This window comes from Lagopus leucura, unplaced genomic scaffold (assembly GCF_019238085.1).
Source record: "Lagopus leucura isolate 7727_CA_CO unplaced genomic scaffold, USGS_WTPT01 Super-Scaffold_100027, whole genome shotgun sequence".
Taxonomy (NCBI): domain Eukaryota; kingdom Metazoa; phylum Chordata; class Aves; order Galliformes; family Phasianidae; genus Lagopus; species Lagopus leucura.
In genome coordinates, this window is record NW_024962278.1 from 1,557,199 (window position 1) to 1,581,520 (window position 24,322).

The 24,322-nt window shown below is 42.0% G+C and overlaps 1 protein-coding gene across 4 annotated transcripts in view; it reads right to left on the minus strand.

Moving 5' to 3' along the window:
• Window positions 1–24,322, minus strand: part of KCNIP1 (potassium voltage-gated channel interacting protein 1) — a 319,154-nt gene that overhangs the window by 83,265 nt on the left and 211,567 nt on the right. Inside the window, exon 1 of one of the 4 annotated variants that reach the window (XM_042880695.1) lies at window positions 18,695–18,745. The exons of the other annotated variants lie outside the window; for them this stretch is intronic. The gene's annotated coding sequence lies outside the window, so the exon portion shown is untranslated. Of the gene's footprint in view, window positions 1–18,694; window positions 18,746–24,322 lie in introns of those variants that run through there. 4 annotated transcript variants of the gene reach the window in all.

Below are 24,322 nucleotides of genomic sequence, written 5' to 3' on the forward strand. Positions count from 1 at the left end.
AGTCTGAGTCCTGAATGGACACATTCCATAGGCAGATACTTCATTTCCAAGAGACTCAGCAGCCTGGCTTTCTGCTTAACAGTCCTCTCGGTGGTGGAGATTCTTCCAAGGAAAGAAATAAAAGCCTTCCAACTAAAGGAGCCAAAGGAAGAAATAAAGGCTGATACATGGTGTTCTTAGACCTCCCCTGCATGCCTCAATCACTCTCTCCCTGTGCCTGCTCAGGGTCTCAGCCACACTGCTATTTTTGGTAGCCCAGGTAAGGAGCATCATCACAATATGAGACGAGAAACAAGCAGATTACCAAGAAAAAGTACAGGGTTTCTAGTGCTGCTTTTTGAGAGGAAAGAAGGAAAGAACACTCAGTACTGAAATGCCTTTTTGTTGTTTGTACTACCAAGATCCATTTGGCCAAAGTACTTTCCCTTTGGCATCCTCTGGTATACAAAAAGTTCAGCCCCACACACCTATTCTCCTTCCATACTGTGAGCTGTCTGATTTCAGGTACTTTTAGACAACATACTGCCCTTACCTCTTCCATAAGTCTATTCTGTTCCTATCAGAATTATCAGATCCTCTGACCCTCCTTGCCAATGTCCTTTATCTAGGATGTTTGGTAAATTGAAACAGCAGCTAATACACAGACTGCCTGCCAGAATGAAAATCACCTTTCTGCTTATAGAGAAGAACAGCAATGACAGCACTGTGACAATGAGGGAAATCAGTTCCACTCCATCACTGATAAAAAACAACAATGAAAAATGCATGTACAAGTCAAAATATCTGCAATGTTTTTAGAGCATAGGTGGTAGCAGGAGTTGGAGGAAGCCTTTCCCACTCTGCTTCTCCCAGCTTAAGAGGTACATTCTTCTGCCTAACCTGTGCTGCTACATTTTTTAATATTGACAGCTTATTAGCAACTACACACAAAGCCAGCATCTTCAGTAGCTGTTACTTTCCACATCTGAAGGAAGCAAGTATGCCTGAGAATACACCAAATATGAGAAAGGTGCAGCTGTATATTTATCTGGAAAACATCAGCACTTCCAGTGGAAAAGAAATTGCCATTGCACATAATGAACAAAGATGTGAAATATCCTGCTGACATTACAAACCAAGAGCAATGTGAGATTAGTGGGACAAAGTTAGGATCCTAACTCTGCATTATACCCATCAAGTCTCCTGTGACGATCTCTCACCAACTTCTAAAGAGTGAATTAGATGATCACTATGAGGAGTTGTCAGTAGTGGCAGAACGAAGAGGGGTTTATTATGTGCTCAGCAGTACATAATAGAACACTGTTACCAGAATCCTAGGGTTTGATCTCTACTGATTTGGTAAACTTTCCATTTAAAAGTTCCAAGTATTTCAGGGCCAAGGTGTTTTCAGCAGTTGGACTTGATTCTTGTGTGTCCCTTTCAATCATATCCTAAGATTCTGTTATTCCTTTTAACTCCATTTTACATATAGAAAAAAACAAGTATACACAGGAAAGGCCATTTAGTCTGTCACAGCACTGCACTGGAGAAGTGAGGAAGAAAACATCTGATGCTTCTGTCATGGTTAGGCTGTCCACAACCATGGCACAAATGGCAGCAAACAAGCTTCTTTCCATTCAGGAACTCCTCAACCCTGACTTTTTGTGCTCATAAGCAGAGGCACAGTCCTGTTAGCTCACCTAGGTGTGTGCAAGTGATAAGCCAGACCTCCTCCCTCTGTGAGTATGAACATTGTCATCAGCCAGTCAGAGAGCCAGAACAGGCAATAGGTAAAAATCTCAAAGCTGGAACAGAGAACTGAATACTTGCTGCAAACACCTTATACTGAGTCCACAACTCAAGTGTTCAAGTCATTAATACAGCAATTAACGACAATGAGTAACACCACTCCAACTTTTAGATTATTTACAATGACCAAGAGCTGGATGTGGTGTGCAACGGGCAAAGCAGTCAGAGTACACCAAGCACCAACCAGGACAGGATGACAAACAACTGTGCTGTAGCTGCTGGGGATGCAGCACGAAACATTTCAGCTCTGATAACAGTTTTCTTTCAGCCAGTGAGTGTACGACAGCCAGCTGGCCCTGCTGCATTTTGCCATTACGTTCACAAAGGCAAATACACACAGTTGTTTTGTTTGCTATTCTGGAAGGTGCTGGTTTGGTTCAGCCTACCCACAGCCAGCCCTGTGCCAGTGCAGAGGCAGCCCGCTGAGCTCATTCAGCCACACTGCCATGATGGTCTCTTTCTTTTCCATCCTTTCTTTCCTTTCTTGAAATTAAAGAATGATTACAAATAATTATTGTGGTGCTGGTGAGGCTAACAGAGCATGCTAGAAAGGCAAGGCACAAGACAAATTCTGGGCAAATACTGACTGATAGTTTTGAGCTATCAATTCCTGCACTGTGCAGATTGCTCACGTTTGGTCCAGACTGGCCCACAATGAGCTCCTTCTGTCTTTAACAAAAATAGCATACTAGCCTAGATATTCATTAAGTAGCTGGGAGATAATATTAATCATATTAGCCTAAACATTTATTCAGTAGCTGGGAGACAGTATTAATCATTCATACCATCAGAGCTCAGTACCTTCCAATAGCAGAAAAGATGGGCATTATGCTCAGTGACAAAGAAAAGTACATGTTTGGCTTCTGACAACCCAGAGTGAGAGTTCATTTTGATACTCCCTGCTAAGCCATGGTCAGAGCACAGGAGTCTTTGAAAGGAACTGTGGCTGTGACAGCAAATCTCATGCACTGGGAAAGCTGGAAGCTGCTACCTGCTCCATTGGGGAAAACTCCATGCCATCCCTCAAACCCAAAATAAATTCTGACTCTTCAGAAACCATAAGCTGAAATACAGTAATTTTCCCCAGGAACATCGAGCTGCTGAGTAGGTGTTAAAAAAAAAAAAAAAAGAAAAAAAAAAAGAAAAAAAAAAAAGAAGCCTTTCTCCAGTACATTTTAATACTGATGGAACAGATGGGGAATGACTTGTTTGCAAACTTATTAATACTGTTTTGAAAACATTTTTTGATGCAGACAAATGCTCAGTTAGGAAAACTCTGAAGTCTTCCTCTTTGCTCAGTTCAAAGTTTGGGCTAATGCTTTTGCAGAGCAGATTAAAGGCTCGGGTGCTGAACAGGTTGCTCAGAGGCAGGCCCTTCCTCAGCACCACGAAGTCCCCTTGCTGGCTCTCCTGTCCAGATGTCTATAAATTTTAGATTGAGAGCAAAAGGACTGCTTGAATTCTCAGCTCTAACTTGAAAGGTGGCATTTCTTTTTGCTAGCAGTGACCTTCAGCAGAGCATACTCATTGCTGGCTGGAAGGCTACAAGGGTTCAGGAAGTTCAGACTGTTTCTGTCTGTGGTCATTCTGATCCTTTTCCTCCATGAAAAAAATATACATACATACTTGTAAACATCACTTCGAAAATCTCTATATTGATAGTACTGATGAACAGAAATAATAATTACTGAGGAATCAACCCACAGACAGTATGTTATCAGTGTGCTATTGTAAACTGCACAGTGTGAGGGGGTCCACAACTATTTCAAGAGGTAGGAACAGCAGCTATGAATTATCTAGGCCAGAGGTACCTTCCAGCTATTGCAGCTGCTGTTTGCATGCAGTCCATATGTTGTGCTTGAGATTTAGTATGCACCTTTCCACTGCTGTATGTATTCAACGCCTATTTTTCCTTTGCATAACAAAGTGTGACCACAGCAAATTGTTTTCTTGTTAGGATAATCTGGTCTTGAAGAATTTATACTGTACTGGCAGAGTAGACAGTCCTAAGTAGCAGCATACTCTGTAAGTCCTACAGAGACCTATATAGTAGGGCTGCTAATGTTAATAAAAGATAATGCCAGTTAATATTCTATTTGGAAAAGGTTTTAACTATAATCTCTTAGTATAACAACTGCCACTCAATAAAACTATTGCAACAAACAGCCTGTGGTCTCTGATGAAAAATAATGTGAGACAGCCTAACTTCAGCCATCTTAACGCAAAGCAAGCAGCAGACTCCACAAGGACTGCACTGAAGTTTGCATATGCTGTATGTTTTCACACCGAGATGATGCTGCAGAAGCAAATGGGATTAAGCCATCAGTGTGCATGTGTTCACGCTACAGAGGATAAATATGCCAGCTTGCTCTGAAGTTGTAATATCTCCATTTTTACCTGATCCTTTCTTAAGCGTAATCCACCAAGTAACCCCAATCTTGTACTCCATATTTTCATCTAAATCCCAATAGAAAAACATCTAAATCTAAATAGAAAACAACTATCCCAAACTTCCCCCTCTTTAGGAGTTAATAGTACCAAATATGCAATTCCTTCCTCATGACATACATGCAGGTCTCAAGTATGGGAGGAGATGCAACGCTGGGCAGATGCAGCCACTGAAACACATGGCTTTCTCCTAAAACTTCCTTCTCCAGTGCTCTCTCTCTCTAAACCAAATTTCTAAATAGCATCTACCCATCAACTTCACTCAGACAACAAAAACATTCCAAAAAAGAGGTGCTCAGATGGAGCCAATTCATTAAAGACTCTGCTGGAGCTGAAGACAGGAAATAAAGAGTACATCAGGCACCATATAAAACTTTTTTCTATCTATGGTAGGAGTGCACAGACTTCTGAAGACAAATGAAAACAGGAATAAATGCATTTTTTCTGTAGCCACTCTGACTTGCTAATAAAATATGATCGTTTTCATAGACCTTGAGCTGTTAAGTACAGCCATTGACAAACAATCTGTACTATTACCCCAGCTCCAAAATGCTGCTCCCCAATGCGATGCAACAATTATCAACCAGGCACCTCCTAATTAAGCATAACAGGTTAAAGAAAAGAAGTCAAACCAGCAGGAAGGAAGAGAAACACATGCATGCATGGCAAGTTAAAGCTGAAGCACACATCCAACAAACAAAAACTTTCATGACTTTTTTCCTCCAGTAAGCACTGCCTGCTGGTCGCCAAGGTTCTTTGAACCTAGCACTAAATTTTGTCAAATAATTAATATGAGGCCAGCAACCTCACCTTTTTTCAGGCTGTCATGAGCTTTGAAGCAGAAAGGAGTAATTGTTCAGTATCTGTGGGTAGTGAAGGTTATTTTAATACCTGCGTATTACCAGCTCACCATGAAAAACGACCCTTGAGTTTCCATAAAAAGCAGCTGTTTGATGTATATCACATCCGTGAGCATTCAGACTACGCTGTAAATCTACTCTTCCTATTAAACAGGGCGGCTGTCTGCACAGGCACATTCTGATTTACAGAGCTCACTGTCTGAAATTCATCCTTTCTGCTTCTGTGTAGTATTTTCCATGCTTCTGCATGAATTACACTGTTTATAAAAACAGAGAGGTAATGAGAATTAAAACATCTTCAGCAGTCAGCTCCCTCAAACTGTCTTCAACAAAGCAGATTGACTTTGCTATCCATAGTTTCTGTGTGTTTTTGTAAAGCATTCGTGAGCCTATAGAAAAAGAATAGGCAGATTTGTTGATGATAAATACTCTGAAATAGGGCTGAACTGATTTTGATAGAAATACCCCCATAAGCTCAGTACGGTTTCGGGGTTTTCTGTTAACAATCAGTAGCTAAGAATAAGCTATGACATTGCCAGCAAAGAGAACAAATTGAGAAGTTACAATGATAAACTTATTAAAACATAAAGCCTTCCTTCATTCTGTGCTCCAGGATGCGAGCTGCACTTTACTAAAGCATACAGATCTGCACCAAAGTTCCTGAAACAATCTTAAACATAGGCAAAGAATCATCAAAGACAACATCATTTATTTTCAGAGCTGCAGTGAAAACTACAATGCTGTTCTAGCATATAAAATACCTTTCATTTGTCTAAAGAAAGCATCTTAAAGTTACCCGAGCTGCTATTCAGGTGCTCAGATACTCAAACGCTGTACATGCACAGATTCAAGTATAATGCTCTGCAGCAAATGGCTTTCAGCATAAAATAATTTTGTATTTCTTAACGTCCTACCTTCATAATTGCCTTCTAGGAGACCCAGATGCTCAAGTGCCTTCACAAATCCAACAATTATCACCAGTACCACAATCATTTCAAGTCCCTCCAAGTTCATCTTGAAAAATTATTCGTGTAAAAGCATCTTTTCTTAGGGAGCGTCCTGACTTCAGAGTTAGACTTTAATTAAAAAGCCCTCCTAGCCCATGCCATGTCACACAAGCACAGAAATACAATGCTAAAGAAGCCCAGCATATTCCCACCATAAAACATTTCTATTGACAGCAAGATGAACACAGGAATGTAAGGAAGTCAGATCTTACCATGGCTGCATCACTTGCCTGCCTGGATACAGATGTTTCAGTCTCTAAGGCAACAGAATATACAGTAACCACTTTGTTTAGCATTTCCTCTCAGTCACAGCCAAAATTAACCAAATCTGTCTGATACCTAGTGAAACACCGTGCTGCTTTTCCCACACTGAATTACAGCTTTAGAGAGATCCCATCTGAACCAACACACGAGATAAAGTACAAACACGTTCTTATGGCACGCACTGAAGCCAACTTCAGAGAACTCAAAGAAATAATCTCATTTAGAAAGTGACCCATTGCTGTATTTCCCTATGGAATGAAATCCATATTCAACCACAGACTTTTAGCAGACACTCAGTTATCTTTTTATCCCCTACTGCAGACACCCTGTACATCAAATACCAGAATCTAGCAAACAGTAAATGTGGTAAGAAGAGACTAGTTAGAGGGAGATTAGAGGGAGACCTATTTTAAAGTTTTAGAGATGTGTGAGCAATAAACACTTCCCCTCGTGCTGCTCTGCGTGCAGGCAGTGGAACTTGCTGCTGCTCCTGCGCCATCTTCCAAATGAGGAAAGGGCAGAAAGGAGAGCAAGGGCACCACGGCCACAGCCAGAACGGTCACTCACTCAAAGCTAACTCACTTTGGGATAATTTGACTTAGAAAGTAAACTGAACTGACATTAATATAGTAATCATCTGAACGCTCAAAATCTGCCTTGTTGCTTTCAGTTATTGTTTTTTTAACCATTTGTGCACTTCTGATGCTTTACTTGATACCTTCCAGGATAATGGCAAATTGCATCAAGTGTTTAAATGATGCAGTAAGGAACTGAATGCCAAGACCACTGTATGCATGTGAGCCCACCCTCCTGGAATCACAGAATGGGTCCGTGCTGCTGTGTAGAGCACTCAGTCCCACAGACTCCTCTGATAGCTCTAAACAATTTTCTTCTTCACTTCAGCAATACTATGCTGTGTTGCAGTCTCTTGCTAAAGGTCTAAACCAAGTTCAGTGATTATTCTAGTGTATTAATATTTTAGAGCCATTCATTCTTTATTTATATAATTAGCGTCATCAGCATCCACACTTTTGTCAGGTATCCTCTTTCAAAATAAGTGCTGTACTTCTTCCTGCTATCAAACTTCATTTAGAGATCTCACAACTTCCTTCCAAATTTCTCATTGGGCCTGAATGCTCCCAAGGGGAGGTTAAAGTTACTGTAGGATCAAATCCAACTGCCAGAGAAATGAAACACCTCTGGGGCAGTCCAGACATAAGGTACAACAACATTCATCAATAAACAACGTTTCAGTTGAGAAGGGAAAAGAAAGAGATGCTGCCTAATGGAAATGGCCCGGGATGGAGAAGGATAAAATGGCTTAAGCCTAATTTTGGCCAAGTTAAACCCATGAACTCGGTGACATGAGTTGGGTGATGCCAGTGAGCATTCTAAATTAACTTTCACAGTAACATAGAATCCTTAGAGTTCTCCTTAGCAAATCTTAGGGAGGCATTCCATCCCTTGGATCGTTTCTGTGGCTCACCTCCGATGCACTCCAACAGGTCCACATCTCTGTGCTGAGGACTCCACATAATTTTGTTTGGAAAGGGGATTTCTCCCAGTCCAGTGGACTTATGTCACTGTCCCAGTTTGCTGCTGCTGAGCTACCGATATAACTGATTACCAATTATGTTGTCTATTTTTCTTGCCAAAAAACCCACCATCCCACAGAGAAGGAACTTCACAGACTGTCTCTTCCTACTGTTAAGTTCTATCATCAAATTATAAGTTGCTCTGTAGCCCACTCCACAGAAGCTATTTGAAATATTTGCTCCTTTTTTTCCCCCCAATCACGGAGATGTCTTTAAACCTCAGAGAACTTCCAGCTGTTCCCTGGCCAGCCCAAGCCATCAGTAACAGTGTCTTAATGAGAAAAGAGCAGAGGAGCCTAATCAAATATATGCCTATCACACACCTGGTTTTGCTCAGACAAGCTGGCAGGACTGAGGTGCAGGCTCTGCAGTTAGTACCAGTTATCACCTCTCAGCAACACGTTGTATACCTGCAACAAACTCAGTACAATTTTCCACATTCATGTTTGAACCTGAGCAATTCACTGCAAAGGAAAACACTCCTGTTAACTGCAAATGCCCAGTTTCTGCTGGCTGCAATATCTGATTATCTATTCACCCACCTACCAGCAGTAATAAGGAATCTGAGGGTGCCATAATGCCTCCTTCCTGCCAGGAACAGCTGCATGCCCAGAGCAGGGGACCTGGATGGTGTCAGCCCATCACAGCATGCAGGAGGGACACACATAAAACTGATTATCACTGCAGTGCGTGAGCAGAATCCAGCATTCCTGGGGGTTCATTATGTATGGACACTAGTCCTAAGTAACTGCTTAATTATTGTCTGCTTTGCAGACAGTTTTCACAGCATGAGATAAAATTAAGGTGCATAAAGGGTAGAGCAAGAAGAAAAAAGAGAAAGGAAACATGGGTAAAATAAAAAAATCAAAACTGTAGACAGCTTTTCTCCAGCCAGACTCTGTGGGAGATGCCCACATACACTGCTCTGATGCTGGATGAAGTCAGAAGCAGCACAGGGACTGCTGTTCCTCTGTCCCCACCACACACGGCTGCAGCTGAGCCTTTCTGTTCCCAGCAACAGTGAGAGATCCCTGAGCTGAACCTCACACTCATCATACAACTGAAGTGTGAAAGCAAGATGAAGAGCATCAAGACAAGTAACTCTTTGGTAGTTAAGTACTCCTATACAGCTACCCTCAAGAGCAGGTCTGAGATCTGACCCCACCGTCCCATCTCACAGACCAAATACGCTCCTCCCCTACACAAACCTTTTCTTATCTTTAGGTGCTGTTTTTAACCCTTGGAAACTGGGCTAAGTCCACAGAGGAGGTGAGGACCTGTTCAGCAGCACAACTGAACAGAGGCAATAGCATCTACTGACAAGGCAGAGCACTGCCCATATCTCAGCACTGGAAGCTGGTACATGACACAAGCACAGAGCTAATTCAGGACAGGGAGCCCCAAACCAGTCCATATGCTTCTGCTCCTCTGTTCCTAGCTCCTCGACTCCCAGCTGAGTCCTGCTGCAGATGACTCTGGCTGATCCATCATTTTATTAATAGCATGATTACAGTATAAATATTTCATTCCATGGTGTGTAGGAGGCTTCATTATGCCTCGGTTTCTTTGCATACTCATCTCCTTTAAATACAGCTCTGTTCGAACTTACGGCAAATGCATCAGCTCCAACTCTTTCAATATTTCCTTTAATGCTTTCATTAATTTATCCAATGCTAACAATGTTAAATCTCAGCCAACTTATTCAGTGAATAAAATCCACATCCAATAATATAATTTATTTTAAAATAGTCGCACAAAAGGAGAATTTAATGCAAATACAAATTATGTCTTTGAGAAAGAGACGGTTGTTATATCCCTACTTTATATGCTGTTCTATATGGTATCACAGGTTAGGTGTCCAGGGCAGTAATTTCATCTCTCAGTGTTCCACTGGTCAACCTCACCACACTCAGATTCATAGCCAAGCCCTTAACACAGGTTGTGCCTTATTCAGAGTACTAACCATGTCCTTGATATAGACACTACCAGCAATCTTTTGTGTTTTAAATGTAATGACACCTCCAGTACAACAATCAGCTTTCTGCTTGCTGGATAAGCATCTGAGGGGCAACAGCAGCAACTTCACCTCATGCTCAGTGATGCACTCCAGGAGCTATTTCCAAAAGTGGAGCTCCATTATACCAACAGGTTACAGGCAGAGAATGGCACACGTGGTATGATGACTTGGCTATGGCCATGAACCTGCGTGGAAAGAGCTAGCAGCAGAAAGAAAGGCTTGCAAACCTCTTCTTGATGTCCTGCTAGCCATACAAAGCCATGCTGCTGATGGATCCAGCATGAAAAACAATGTCAGACCCAGGAAGCAGCTGAGCCTCTCACATGAAAACAAACTAACGTGTGAAGGTGACCTTAGTGCCTCCTTGTGTAATAACCCCTCACTGTTTCCAATGAAGCATGAAATTAGGGGGAAAAAAGACAGCTGCTACAGGCTGGCATAGCTGTCAGGGCACTGTTTGCAAAGAAATGCTTATAGATTCTCATTTTCTTCCTGAAGCTTCAGTCAAATTGGTTATGCCACACTGCTGGGGCTTTACAAGAGCCTCAGCTCTCTCTGAACGACAGTGGAGAGTTGCTGCAGATAGCCAACCTGGCAAACAACAGGCCTGTCTTGTTTTTTTTTTTTTTAAATAAAAAAAGAGGTGGAGAATGTTAATGGTGAGAGAAAACCATATGATGCATAGCAGAGCAGGAGGAAAGCAAAGTAAGTTTTCAGGATTTTCAAGGAATAATAGTTTTGAAGAATATTTCCTTCAGAAGAGAGCATATAGTGATAAGATCTGCCAGAGAGAGAAAACTAGAATGTCCAGCCCTGAGCAGACAGACACCTGTTTGTGACAGGCAGCAATCATTCACCGTACAGAACTACATCCTGGCCACAGGCAAGGCTCAAATGTGCAACAGCTGTTAAATAAGTCTGTGCAGAATCCAGAGGGAAGACTTCCCATCACTGGAAGAACTGGTCTGGGCCAAGAGAGAAGACAGGCAATGATCTAAAGGATTTGTCTTTTGCACAAAGATGTGACTCATTGTGGTCACTGCCCATGTTCACACATTTGTTTTCGCCACGGCAGTGATGCCAGGCATTGCTGCAGAAAAGCCCCTGCTGTTCTTGCAGCACCACCACACCTGTCCTGTGGGCATGAAAGCATTCTCTTGGCTCCCCTGCTACTTTCCACATTCTCCTCCATTCCCAGAGGGGATGCCTATATTAGGTACAGGCCTGTATTCATACCTACCTCACCTAAAGTGATGATGAGAGAAGGCCATGCCTATGATTTCATGACAGCCAGTGGTAAAACAAAAGCTTGAAACTGAGGTTCTGACTTGGGATAAAACTGAAGTACAAATGCAATATTGTGGCACTGGTACACGCGTTTTTAAGGCCATGGATATCCAGATGCATTCATGAGGTTTTGCATGGAAGTCTCTGCTTCCCTTATGCTCATACCTAACTCTTTACATCATTTAGAAAACTCCAGAACTTTAGAAACCCACCAAAAAACCTCTCCTACAGCGTGCTTTGTACATTGACTCACTTAGTATCTAGCAGTTGCTAATGTCAGCAAATGGAATCAAGTTACCCACCAACTTCACTGAAGAGCTGACCAAATCACTCTGCCACCACTCAGTCAGCTATTCAGTTTCATATTTTACCTACATATTCAAAATATATATTCAACCCTATGAGCCAATCAATAGCTTGAAGACAGAAGTAACTTAAGTAACTTCAGCTTTCTGATTAGAGAAAACACTGCAAGAAATAAAGCACTGCACAGCTTTGGAAGCACAAACACACTTTTTCCAGTCTATAAAAATGAACAGGGTAAGGATGGAAGTAGTTCTTTCTCTACATATGACTGGTAGACACAGTTATTTAAAATTGTGCAAGTGCACACTTCCAACAGCTAGAGCAAATCTTAATGCAAAACAACCACAACAGAAAACATTCAGAATTGTCTACAAGGAGATCAGCTTCCACAAAGCTGATAATTAGTTGTTCAAAGCTCTCTGCATTGAATTAAAGTTTGTCCTGTTTGTGGCAGCAGTCCAACACCTGCCAGGTGCTGCGGGACTGCTGTCACATACTGCTCTCCTTTTTAAAAGAGCCAAAGCTTACACTCAGTCACTGCTTACTTCAATAGTGAGTTTAGCTGACATCATGTCACATAACACGCATTAAGACCTTAAGAAAGGCTATCTATTGATGGAGGAAAACATTTGTTTGGAACCCATGGTCTGAAAGGCGTACCTCACACTGGAAGGCAGCCCATTTATTTGCAGGTATTTTCCCTTCATCACAGCCCTAAACAGAACCTTGAAGAACTGCAGATGCAAGCTGCTGCTCGACTAGCAGACTGTGCAAAGCTCCCTAGCTTGTCATATGTACTGAAGCACTCATTTCTCCATAGCATTCTCTATTAGAAGCTTGCTTCATGACAAAGCCTTGTCCAGGTTGCACAGTGGCACATCTCAGCTTTCTCCCTTTCTCTTTTCAGAAATTAGAGCTGTAAGCAGCTATGCAAATAGTAGATATGCCCTCTGCAGCTGTGCAGGTCACAGCAACACACAGCCCAGGCTTGCACACCATGCGGCAACTGCAGCACTGTGACCATGGACAATTTCCAGCTGCTCAGAGCAGGGCTCCAGCAGCAATGATAAAGTTGCATCTATAGGCTGCTAGGGATGAATAATGGGGAGGGATTACGAAAATAAGTATTCACAACTGGATTCGGGAAAAGGTGTTAACTGGCCATTTATATTTAAAAGACATAAATCTCAAGGAGGAGGAGTTTTTGCAGAGGCTCATAGGGCATAACTAGAAATGCCATGTGGCACTGCCAAAGGAAAGCTCTGATCTGATCCTGCTTCTCATGCCCAGGCCAGGCTCCCTCTGAGACCCACAGAACTCTGTGGGAGTAACTCTGCATTTTGAGTTAATGATGACGAAGTAAGTGTGGGGAAATCCATGCACTGTTTCATCTTTCTCAGTACTGACTGATAAGTGACACAGGGGCTGTCAAACAGTAACGCCTGCTCCACAAATAATGTATAAGTGTGCAAACACTGCCAGCCACCATATTTCACACCTAACGTACAGAGAGCTTGGTTGTAGTTTGTGCCAACTGCTGCTATGGGTCTTCTGGGAAAAAGAGATGATCAGTTTCCCAGGAGGCTGGCAATAACTAGGCTAGATTATTTTTAGGACCTAAAAGACTGCAAATAACTACAATTTTCCACACTAAATAATAATTTCCTATGATAACAATGTTCCCATTTTTTTTTCCCCAATAATTGCTGTCCAATTTTTTAACATGTGGAAGGCAAATCATGTCTTAATAGTTTAGCAGTTAACGAGAAACTAACTGTTCAGTTAAAAGCAAATAATTCAGGGTTTCCTCACTCTCCCCAGGGGTTGTTCCAACAGCGAGATGTGCTGCTTGGCATCAGTTCTCAGGAATGAGCACGAAGACACGAGGAAGCATCAAAACCCTCATTACTGTCACAAGCTCCTGTCACATACAGCTGCTTGGTTTACCTTCAAGCTCCACTGTTTGATCGTGCACTGGTTGATACTTCACTAATTCAGAAGTAAATCCCGCCTTCTCCTCCCAAAGCATGAGTTGACCCCAAGTCTTCAGTGCTGCTAACGCCTCTCTGATAGGCCAAGTGCCATCTCATGGTCTTTGCTAAATTACTGACAAGCTGTTAGCTCAGAGGGGAAACTTTGAATTAAATGAGGCAAAGTATAGCGCTTCCATACACTGCTTACATTTCAGACACATCAATAAATGAGCTAACAATGCATGTAAATAGAGAAATGTACAGAACTCACGGACACTTGTCACCTCAGACCAAATACCAGAACAAAAATCCCCTTCAGGACTATCATCTCTGATGGATATAGCCAGGATCTAGTAAACCTGTAAAGAATGAGGGAATTGCACTCAGCCGCAACAACTGCATCACAGAGGCAATTTATTCACCTGCTGAAATGCTAATGGCTCTACCTAAACAAGGGGAGATAAAGGATCATGGGTCTGTATACAGAAAAATCACAGAGTTGCACATTGCAGTAACCGAGGGAGATGCTTACAGAAGAAACAAATTACTTCTGAGAACTCAGAAGACACGGAAGCTGTGGAACAGATGCATCCTCTTTTAAGGCCCTTCTGCAGAAGAAGAGACAACTTCAAAACAGATTGAAGCGTGGGGTTAAAGTCAGTTGGGTGCAAGTTGAAAACAGAAAAAAGAAGCTGATGCTCCATACACAGAAGGCTACCTGCAACTGAAGAATCTTCCTGTGGTCTGAGACTTTGCAGACAGGCTTACAGCCATGCTTCCCACCACAAGGCGCAGTGCTTTCCTTGGTGTAGAGCATTTGTCTTCTCAATCTTTATGTTCACCCAATGGCAAAATATTCCTTTGCTGGGAGTGAAACATTGGTGTTCCAGACACGAGAACAGCTCAAGAGCCAAAAGCAAGTGGTCAGGTACACTTCAGCATTGTCCATCTTTACGTGATGTAACGTTATGCTGAACTACCAAGCAGATGGGCAGCACAGTCATGGGGTTCAGCATTGCAGGTATCTGTTTGCTGTAATGTTGCTGCCATACAGAATACAGTGACACAGAAGCATTAGGTTGAAAACAGTGTATATAGGACCATTTTCAATAGTGATAGCAACAAAGGTGAAAAGAAGAGATACTGAAAGAAATCTGAAATACAGAAACCCACTTGAAGACAAAGCTGAGCTAGCAGATTTGCGACCCTAGCAAAATCAGAGATCACAGTTTTTGTGTTACTGGAAGGAATATGCATTCTTTATGAGGATGGAAAGCACTGCCACAAATGGGTGGCATATGGGGCAGCCTCATTCTACTGAGAAGATTGGAAATAGTACCGTGAACTGAATAACTGTTATCTCACGATAGAAAGTCTTTCTTCCCACAGGAAGTTTGGTTTAATGCTTGTCCCCTTGTGAATGGGACTGAAGTTCTGCAAAACATCAACAGTATTTGAGAAGGACACGTATTTACAATTTCTAGTCACAACAAATATCAGAACAAACCAAGTTTGCTTCTGGGTTTGGCAATAACTGAGCTCGATCTCCATGACATGGCACTCAATGTGCACCTGTGAACTGGGAAGAAATCATTTGAAAAGCCTGTGAACTTCTCATTATATAAATCACTACCAAGCATCCCACTTCTACCTCAGGGAAAAAAAAAATGTTCAAAGAACAAATGATAAAATAAGGTTGCAACACAAATCCTCAATTTTTACATAAATTACTTAACAGAAATCTTACGAATAATACGCTTTTTCTTGCAGACATTTCTTATTGCCAGGACCATGCTGTGGGCTTGATAAATCACAGGCTGCCCAGGCACCTTGATGTAGGTACTGCTTTCCATCACTGAAACAAACAGGGCTGTAGGCAGCTGGCTGACATTTCAAGGACCGCAACGCCTGAGCCTGCTCTGAGATTTCAATGTGCTGCTCTTCAGCATCCAGCATCATGTGGATGCTCTCGAGACCATGCCTGACAAATCTACAGCAGGAAAAGTGTGAAATTCTGACTCTGTGGCTAAAGCTGAGAAACAATTCTGCCTCATATTTCATTTCATTCAAAATCAAAGACATCTATACACGTGAACACCAGCACAGTCTCCTAGCCCATGGGTACTCGGAGAACCATAGTTAAAAACAAGTGCTCAGCACTGGCAGCAAACAGGACTGTGGTTAACCCACCACTGTCCCTCTACCTTAGGGCTTAGGAGTAAAGTTGGGTTCCAGAACTGCAAGGTTCAAAGAGTAAATATGTTTTTACAGCCTTTATTTTCTTCCCCTCCCAAATGTGTTAACAATTTCTTTTGAAGGAGAGAGAAAAAAAAAAAAAAAAAAAACCCTCAAACAGCATTATAAATACCATTTAGGTCACATCACACTCAAAGAAATCTCTCCTACCCATACTCGTGTTGTGCTGCACTTAGTCAAACAGAAAGGCTTAAAATGAAGGTGTGCCTTGCACCCTGCAAGGCTCCTCTGTTAATCCCAGTCCTCCAGACAACCACAGCTAAGAAAAATGTTTAAAAACATGTTTAAATGTGTTACAGCTCTGCACTCCATTCCCTTAACAACAGCGCACAGACACTGAATAAACACAGCCTTTACAAATGCTGATTTAATATTAAACACAGGAATTAAACTGACTCATTTTTCTATGAAAGTTACAAATACCTCAAAAGTAGGAATTCACTCAACCTCTTCTCTCTGCTCTCTTGTTGCTTTTCCACTACTGACATCTCAATACCCTCCCAGTCAGAAGTCTCCTTACCAGCCTCCCTCCCTACTTTTATCCAGGAGTAATAGGTTTTGCCTGGTCCCCCTTCCTACAGAGACAGTGACAAGGAGGATTCTGCTGCAATGTAAAGGTATAAAGCACAACCTACAGGCTGCCACAGTACATTTCAGAGCACAACACCACAGCTGCTCCTCAGAGCACATCCCACTAGGTGAACTGGACACGATGCTTTCTGCAACAATTCCCTTTCACAGGAAGGAATCCCACACGCACACACTTATCAGTGCTCCTTGTTTCACAGCCAGTCAGGCTCTAAACCTGCACTGCAGGTTCTACAGACGCCACACAAGGAGTTACTACTTCAGATGGCTGCCAATCCTACTTCTACTATTCAAAATACAGTTTGCTGAAGGCAGAGTACTTTTCTTTGTGTGTCATAGTTCTCCTGAGGACAACACAGGAAGACTGTTCTGCATGAGAGGCATGCGGAAGAGATATATTTTTAAAAATGAAATCCCAAATCCCAAGAAAATTGACCACAGTGCTGATTTCTGACACTTACTGGAGTAAGCAATAGCAACATATGAACAACATTTTCAAAAACGGTCATTTTTGACTTAACTCCTCAACGCTCCAGCATTGTTTCAGCAGCCAAATGAATGTCCATTCTACATGCTGTGACCTGCACCTTCATTTTGCACTCAGTGCCTCTGCAGGTTATTTTGTGCACATTTCTTTAAATCTGAGCTTCACCTGATGTTTATTTTTAAGGCATTATTTGACTGATCTGTATTCATATTCACATCTATTAACATCTTATCTGTTTACATCTAAAAAGCCCTGAAAGAGACATTTATACAAGTCAAACAGATGCTGAAATACAAGTCTGCCTTTTATTGCAATGAGACATGACAGATGGAACTTCCCCATCTAAACCCTCTTCCACTGATAGATTCAGAGTGCTTTAAAATAAAAGGAAACACCACACAGCCTTGTCACATGGCAGCATGCTTTCTCCATTGATAACATGCAATCTGCCTGATTTCTTGTGGTAATTACTGCTCCTGGGAGCAATTAATAAATTGTTTCAAGCAGGTGGAGACTGCTCCTTGTTGCAGAACTCCCCAGGCAGAGAGTGGTAAGGATATCTAAGAGTGTGGAGGAGGCGTACAGCTGGGTGCCAAAGGCTCGGCATGTTGGGCACGAAAAGGCATTGAAAATTTTCAGATGTAATGACAAAATCAATGGTATACATCTGTATTAGGAGAGGGGAAGGGAAGGAGCCAAGCGTAAAAAAGTTGTTTAGCACTTATATAAAATTTTGGTGGTTGATCTAAACAGTAATTGAGATGGGATAATGAAATTCACATAACAGAGAGCAGCTGCAAAACTAATCAGTGAACATGAGGACAGCAAGTAGCTTATATTAGAGTCCAGATGAAATATCAAAACATCTGTATTTGTAAAGCAAACAACTTAAAGCTTCAGAAGCGACTGCAAAAGAAGGTGCACTGTGTACTGTTTTCTGTATCTTGACCATCCAGTATCCGTCCTGTTACCTAGCACTGCAGTGACACAGCTGTGAACAGGTATCACAAAATGCAAGAAATACTGCAAAAAAAGGTTTTGTTACTGGCACTGGAACACAAAGAGGAATCAGGAGGACAGTACAAGCATCTGAAGAAGTCATCATTTGATTTATCCAAACAACAGTTCAAAAGAAAGCCAAAACCTGAATTTGATGAGAGACGAATTTAACTATTCTTGGAGGTAACGGGAGAAGGGAAGACGAGAAAAGTTTAAAACCATCATACAATAAGTGTAACAGCATCTCAACAAAGTCTGCTCATTCCAATGCAAGGAAGCTTGCAAGGTCAGGAGGTTTTTTTCTGCTAGCAGTTGTCACAGAGCAAGGTTCAGGTGGGAAGCAAAGCATGCCAGTTCAACAGCTGCATCTTACTGACTGAAAGCAAGATCCTATTGCCAGTTGATTAATGAGAGAGAATCAGTTCTGGATGATCTACAAAGTAAGCTTTTCAGTGTGAGACCTGTTAACGTGGCTCTATTCAAAAGCAGACACATTTTTACATCATCAAAACTGTTGTAGTTGGAGAACCCATTTCAGTGTTCACTAAGAAGGCTTTATAGAAAGTTGCATTGCCCTATAAGGTATCAGTAGTGTATTTTGTATTATCTCCACCCACTCATGGAGTAAGAATGAACTGGAGAAACAGCACACAAAATAACAAATATGTGTTCTTGAGAATTATGTGGCATTCACATCTGACACAACAGGCAGATCCCATTGAGTCTGTATACCTGGATCCATCTGCAGTTACATCATCCAGTCCAGCTTCATTTTAATTTACAGTAATAGAACTCAAAAATAAAAGACAGCACTCTGACCTTGTTAACAGGCCGGAACAGCTTGGGGAAGGCTTACTTTGTTCACTCCCATTCCCAAAGTGCACAGTTCAAACACACCAAGCCAGACTTACCTGCAAGAAAACAGAATGCAAGTTTGGGGTTACAGTTTGAAGCTTAACAAAAGTCAAAGTGAAAAGAAATTATGTATCCTTGAAAAATTTCACCACACTTGTGCTAAAATGACTTCTTGTAGTATGAAAAATTATTTAACTACACTTTTTTTCACAGCCTTTAAATAATTAAGATAGCCCTTTTCATCCAGATAATTGAATTATCGAAGGTTGCATTGCCAAAGGGCAAAGCGTAGCACCTGCTGATTTTATTACCAAGTACTGTGTTGTCTGTTAATTTAGCTTTGCTCAACTCTTCAGTTCTCCCTTTCCATGCTGCTTTGCAGTGCAAGAGAGTGTGGCTTAACACGTGACTGGATACAGCACGAGCAGATTAGAAAAGATGCTTTATGAGCCACTTGTAATCAAGCTTTTAAGTAGGAGAAAGGTAACAAACCACCAGCATCATGGCAAACCTCTGTCCCTGCAACAGAAGTACATGTTAGGATCTACAGCTATTTACAGAAGCCAGCTGAGCCTCTACAGAAATGCTCTTCAGCCTTCTGGCAGTTTTCTTCATAGGAAATTCATCTGGAAAATGATGGAGAGAAAACTTCCTCCTTTCACATAGTGTTACAATCAGAAAGGTCAAAGCAGGAGAGGGGCAATACAGGAGTGCAGTAGCAAAGGGGCTAGCACAAATGGAACGGTATTACAAAGGAAAAGTGCTCACCTATCCCAGAAAATGAACACACATAGGCAAAACTCCACAAGGGAGAGATCTCCAACCAGAGATCTTTCTGCCCTGGCAGTCAGCCCTTAAATAGGGTCTCAGAGAGGTGCAGCCAGACTGCAGCCCTTCCTATCACACAGCTGAACTGCCTTCACCTGTGCTCCCAGGGCTGACCAGGTCCTTTTCCCAGGTGCTCAATCAGTGGGCCAGGCTGTGACTCAACAGTTCCTATACACAGTAAATTCATTAACAGTGATTTAATAACCTTGGTAGCAGGAACTGTCTTAGGAGAGATGGCAGGCTGCTGTTTCCAGTGTAAGTGCTCCCTGTGGAATACCCCAGCTCTCACAGATTTTTAACACAAGAGCTGCCCAGGGCATCAATATGACCCACCAATACACAGCACAGTATGCAGCTTTGGAAGTCCATGGAGGAGGGGCACAGTGAGCCTCTGGGACATGGAGAAGCCCACTGTGCACTGCACAGCGGTGTGTCACGCTCCTCCATCACATAACTACTGCAAATAGCAAACTTCCACTGAGCTGTGACAAGAGGAGCCATTCATACATTCCAGAAGAGTCAGTCTAAACGTAAGACAAAACGTGAACAGTTTATATTTAAGCATCTCATACTGTCTTCTGATGCCAGAATCACAGCCCACACATGGGGACGTCCTTGCTCTGCATATACCTGGGCTGTTGGACAAATGGGGCTAAAGAGCTCACTTCTGATTTTTACCTTAAAAACCCTGCACCAAAAGCCTGCTAAAACCACACCCAGAGAATTAATCTCTTATAAAAGATTTTAGGGTGAAGAATACCCACTGTGATCTGAATGTACGAACAGCAGAGCCACTCAGACCAGTGCTGATATTCGGCTATGTGCTGTTCTCCTACTAAGACAGCACCTTGATGCCACAAAAGCCCATGATATCTGACCTTCCTTTGTCCATCCCTCTTGGGGAGTGGGGCAAAACCATGACCATACACAAATCATTCCAGCAAAAGAAGCAAAAGGAAGATGTTGTGGTTTGAGAAACAGGGAGAAATAAATAGGAAATGATGGTTTATTACCTCTGAGATAGAAGCTCAAGAAATAAAATAGTTAAAAAACAAGATGAAATAATATCAGGCTAAGCCTGCCACCTTTATCTGGTGAAACTCATTGCTTCTCCCATTGTAAGGGTTGAAATTTCCATCTAAAGACTCTTTATATATATAGTGTTTGTACTATATCTATGTATTTATCTATAATATATATAACTAAAATAGACTGCAAAAGCCCCAGCTTCTTCCACTACTACGCAGTAGCTGGTACACGGAGGCTCTGCCAAGGCTGTCTGTAGAAATACTACCAACAGCAGGAGATGCTTACCAAGGCAGGGTACTCTTTTGATCAGATGGACATTCAGTTATAAAAATTTTGGGAAAGGATATCTGTGTCTGCTAATTTTAGAAGTGAATTATATCTAGGGACAATCAAAAAAAGCATTGGAAATGCTTCCCTAAGATGACCCAAAGCTTAGAACTTTTAGGTTTAGTTAAAGGGAGAGAGGGACTTCAGGTTAACATACAGATTATTGACAGACTAATTGTATTTAAGATGCGATGCTGACAATATTTTGGAAAATTAAAACCATTTATTTCCACATTATCAGCCAATAAAAACATATTTGTATGCTATCAGAAGTATCTCAAATAATTACTTTGTTAGAAACTGTCAAATCCATGTTGTTAAGAAGCAAATACTGGACAATACAGATGTGCCTGAGGTCTCAGCATCTGCGATACAACAGCAGAAGGGAAATCATTAACCACTGCTGCCCACCAACCACCAGCACTGCTGGTGCTCTGTGATATGGTCTTGTGATATTCTGCTCAGTGATCAGTGGAAGGTAAAAGCAAAGAAACTGATCTTAGCCATCTGCCTTCCACAGCCATCACAGAATCACAGATTTGGATTGGAAAGGACCTTAGAGATCATCTATTTCCACCCCCCTGCTATAGGCAAGGACACCTCCCACTGGACCAGGTTGCTCATCCACCCTGGCCTGGAATGTGTCCAGGGAGGGGAGCCGAGTTTAACTTGCTTGCTTTGTAGTTTTACCACTACTACACTGCTGAAAGACCCAAACCAAATACGTAACTGGGGATGGAAACTCCAACATGAGACTGAAAGGGCTCTTATCCCCACCTGGTGGCTTTGACATTATTGTCAAGAAACAAAAGCAAAGGAGCTAGGAGTCAGCCTTAAGCTCGGAAGTGCTGTTTTTCTCCAAACTGCGTTTCAGTCTTGCTAGAATGGAAAATTCAGTATTTATCAACCACTGGCAATTAATGGACGACATGGTTTACGCCTCCTCAGATTCACGGGGTCCAAATTTAATAAAGGACTTAACAATCTTTTCAACAGAGAAGCACCACTGCAGACTCGTCGCTTCAGCGTGCACCTCTCCGGGGCTGCTTTCCTGATGCAGTGCAGGCAGACAGCAGGCTCCTGCTGCCCTCTGCTGTCCCTGCACCGTACAAACAGATGCTCTGCCTCCACATCCTGCCACTCCGAAAGAAAAGTAATGGATGTTACACAAGGAAGCAGAAATACTGTGCTAGTCAGACAAATTTAGGTTTATCCCTAGAAGGAATTATCCTCCTTTTATGGTGCATAAATGACTTCAATTAGTGCTTTGCTGACTCTGCTCTTTAACACCCCAAATTTCTAATTCCAGGCACCCTTACAACAATCGTATCTTGCTGTACTACCAGATTTTCATGCTTCTGTGCGCAATCCTTGAAAAATCTTTCCTCCTTTGTAACAACTTGCATTTGTGGCCCAATCCTGCAAAGCCCCTCTGGGAGGATCCTCTGCCCCTTGCACAGCCAGCAAGAGAGAGGAATGTGGAAGCAACAGCCAAGGAAGTGGCAGGTACGAGCAACCAGCACCTGTTTTAGTTCATTTTATCGATTCCCCCAACTCCCAGCCAAAGCATCCTCAGATACTAGCAGGGAACAGCTAAAAGGAAGAGCTCTGCCCAGGAGGAGCTCTGGGTGCTGCAGGATGGAGCACCCACAGCGGCTAGTGGCAGCCCAGGGAGTTGCTAGCTACAGCCAAGAGCATCCTCTATGGCTCATTTCATGCCACTACCTTGCCAGGCTCACTGTCAAAGCATTTACAACTTTGATTTAAATTAATTCAGTGTCCATTAAAGGATGCAAATATAGTCCTAAACATTCCATCTACTGTGCAATGGGGTGTCTCACTGTCCCTGAAACAGTCACAAAAACAAGACAAATCACAGCAAGCGCAGGCACGCGGAAGAGCACAGCTCCAGCTCCACCCCAACAATCCCATTTTCCACTATTTTTCATCCATGTTCCCATACTGCTGGCCTTGCATGCTTTCAGTGCAAATTTTTCTCTTAATAACTTATCAGGCTAGCATGAAAGAACACTTTCTGCATGGAAACTGCAAGAACACTCATCTAGGCAGTCTAACAAGGCAGTGTGGTTGAACAAAAAGCTATGCAATATAAAAAAAAATCACATACATTTCATGTTCCTCATTCCTTTTGCTGTACTGCATGACGAAAGTTAGTGTAGCTGATAAAGCATTCACACACAAAGAAAGGGTATACTTCCTAGGTGTGCCAGTTTCATTAGATGCCTTGTTTTTCAGCCAAGAGTTTTTAAATGACCACAACTAAACCTTAACTCCATCATTATGTCACATCCAAACAGCATCAAACACACCAAGATTGCTCAAACTTTCTAATACTGGCAGCTGGGATGACAGAACCACTGCATATGAGGAAGGCTGTTCAGTTTCCACCACAGCTGACTCAGGTAGGTGGTTATCAGAAGGCACTGCTGCAGTGAACTATCAGTAATTTTGACATAGAGAGAGAATACAGGCATAAACGAAATGAAGATTAAGTTATTTTGTGATATTGGACTTAAACATTCAGCTTGATGTGATCACTGGGCGCTACTGGCAGTTATGCATCAGAGAAGGACAGAAAAACAGACATCCATATGAAGAAGTGATGGCTGGTGATATACAACATCAGCCCACAGGTGCATGGGCACCAGCTCTATAGGTCAGTGCCAGGCTGATACAGATGGCAGAGGCAGCTAGCTAACTAAATTAGTTAAACAGCTGGTCCCAAGCTCTTTCATTTAACCTGTACGTAGAAATTAGAAATCAAAGATTCTCTTTCTCTCTGCTGTATTCAGAATTATAGCTCACAACAAGAATAAAACATGTTTTACTAAGTGATGAAGCACACAATAGAAGAGGAGTAGTTTGGATATCCTCTCAGCATATTACAGCAGTAACTAATTCCAGCTTAAACATATATATATATAAAATGTAGCAATAGCTTCAATTTTGAAATAATCTTGTAAGACAAAGTAGCCCACATTTAATTTTTATGTAATTTTAATTTTTAAATCTCTGCCCTAAAGGTAGAGACTCTGCTACCTCAACTCTTCAGCGAAGTTTCTGTCAAACCAAATTCCTATTTGGTGATGGTCTGCTTTGGCTGATAGAATTTGAGTCTGTGATTAGATGGTCAGGTATCTCCTAACATCAGCTCCACAAAACTAGGATCTTAACTGCCATCTGCCTCTCTGTCTTTTTACAAAAATTAGTCTATGCAAGCTCATCATCCATGATCAACATTACACAGAATTACAAAACAGTTAAGGTTAGAAGGGACCTCTGGAGATTACCTGGTCAAACCCCTCTGCTGAAGTTGCCCAGGTCCTTGTTCAGACAGCTTTTCAAGTCTTGCTGTACTTTGAGGAACAGTCTGCCCAGAGAGGCTGT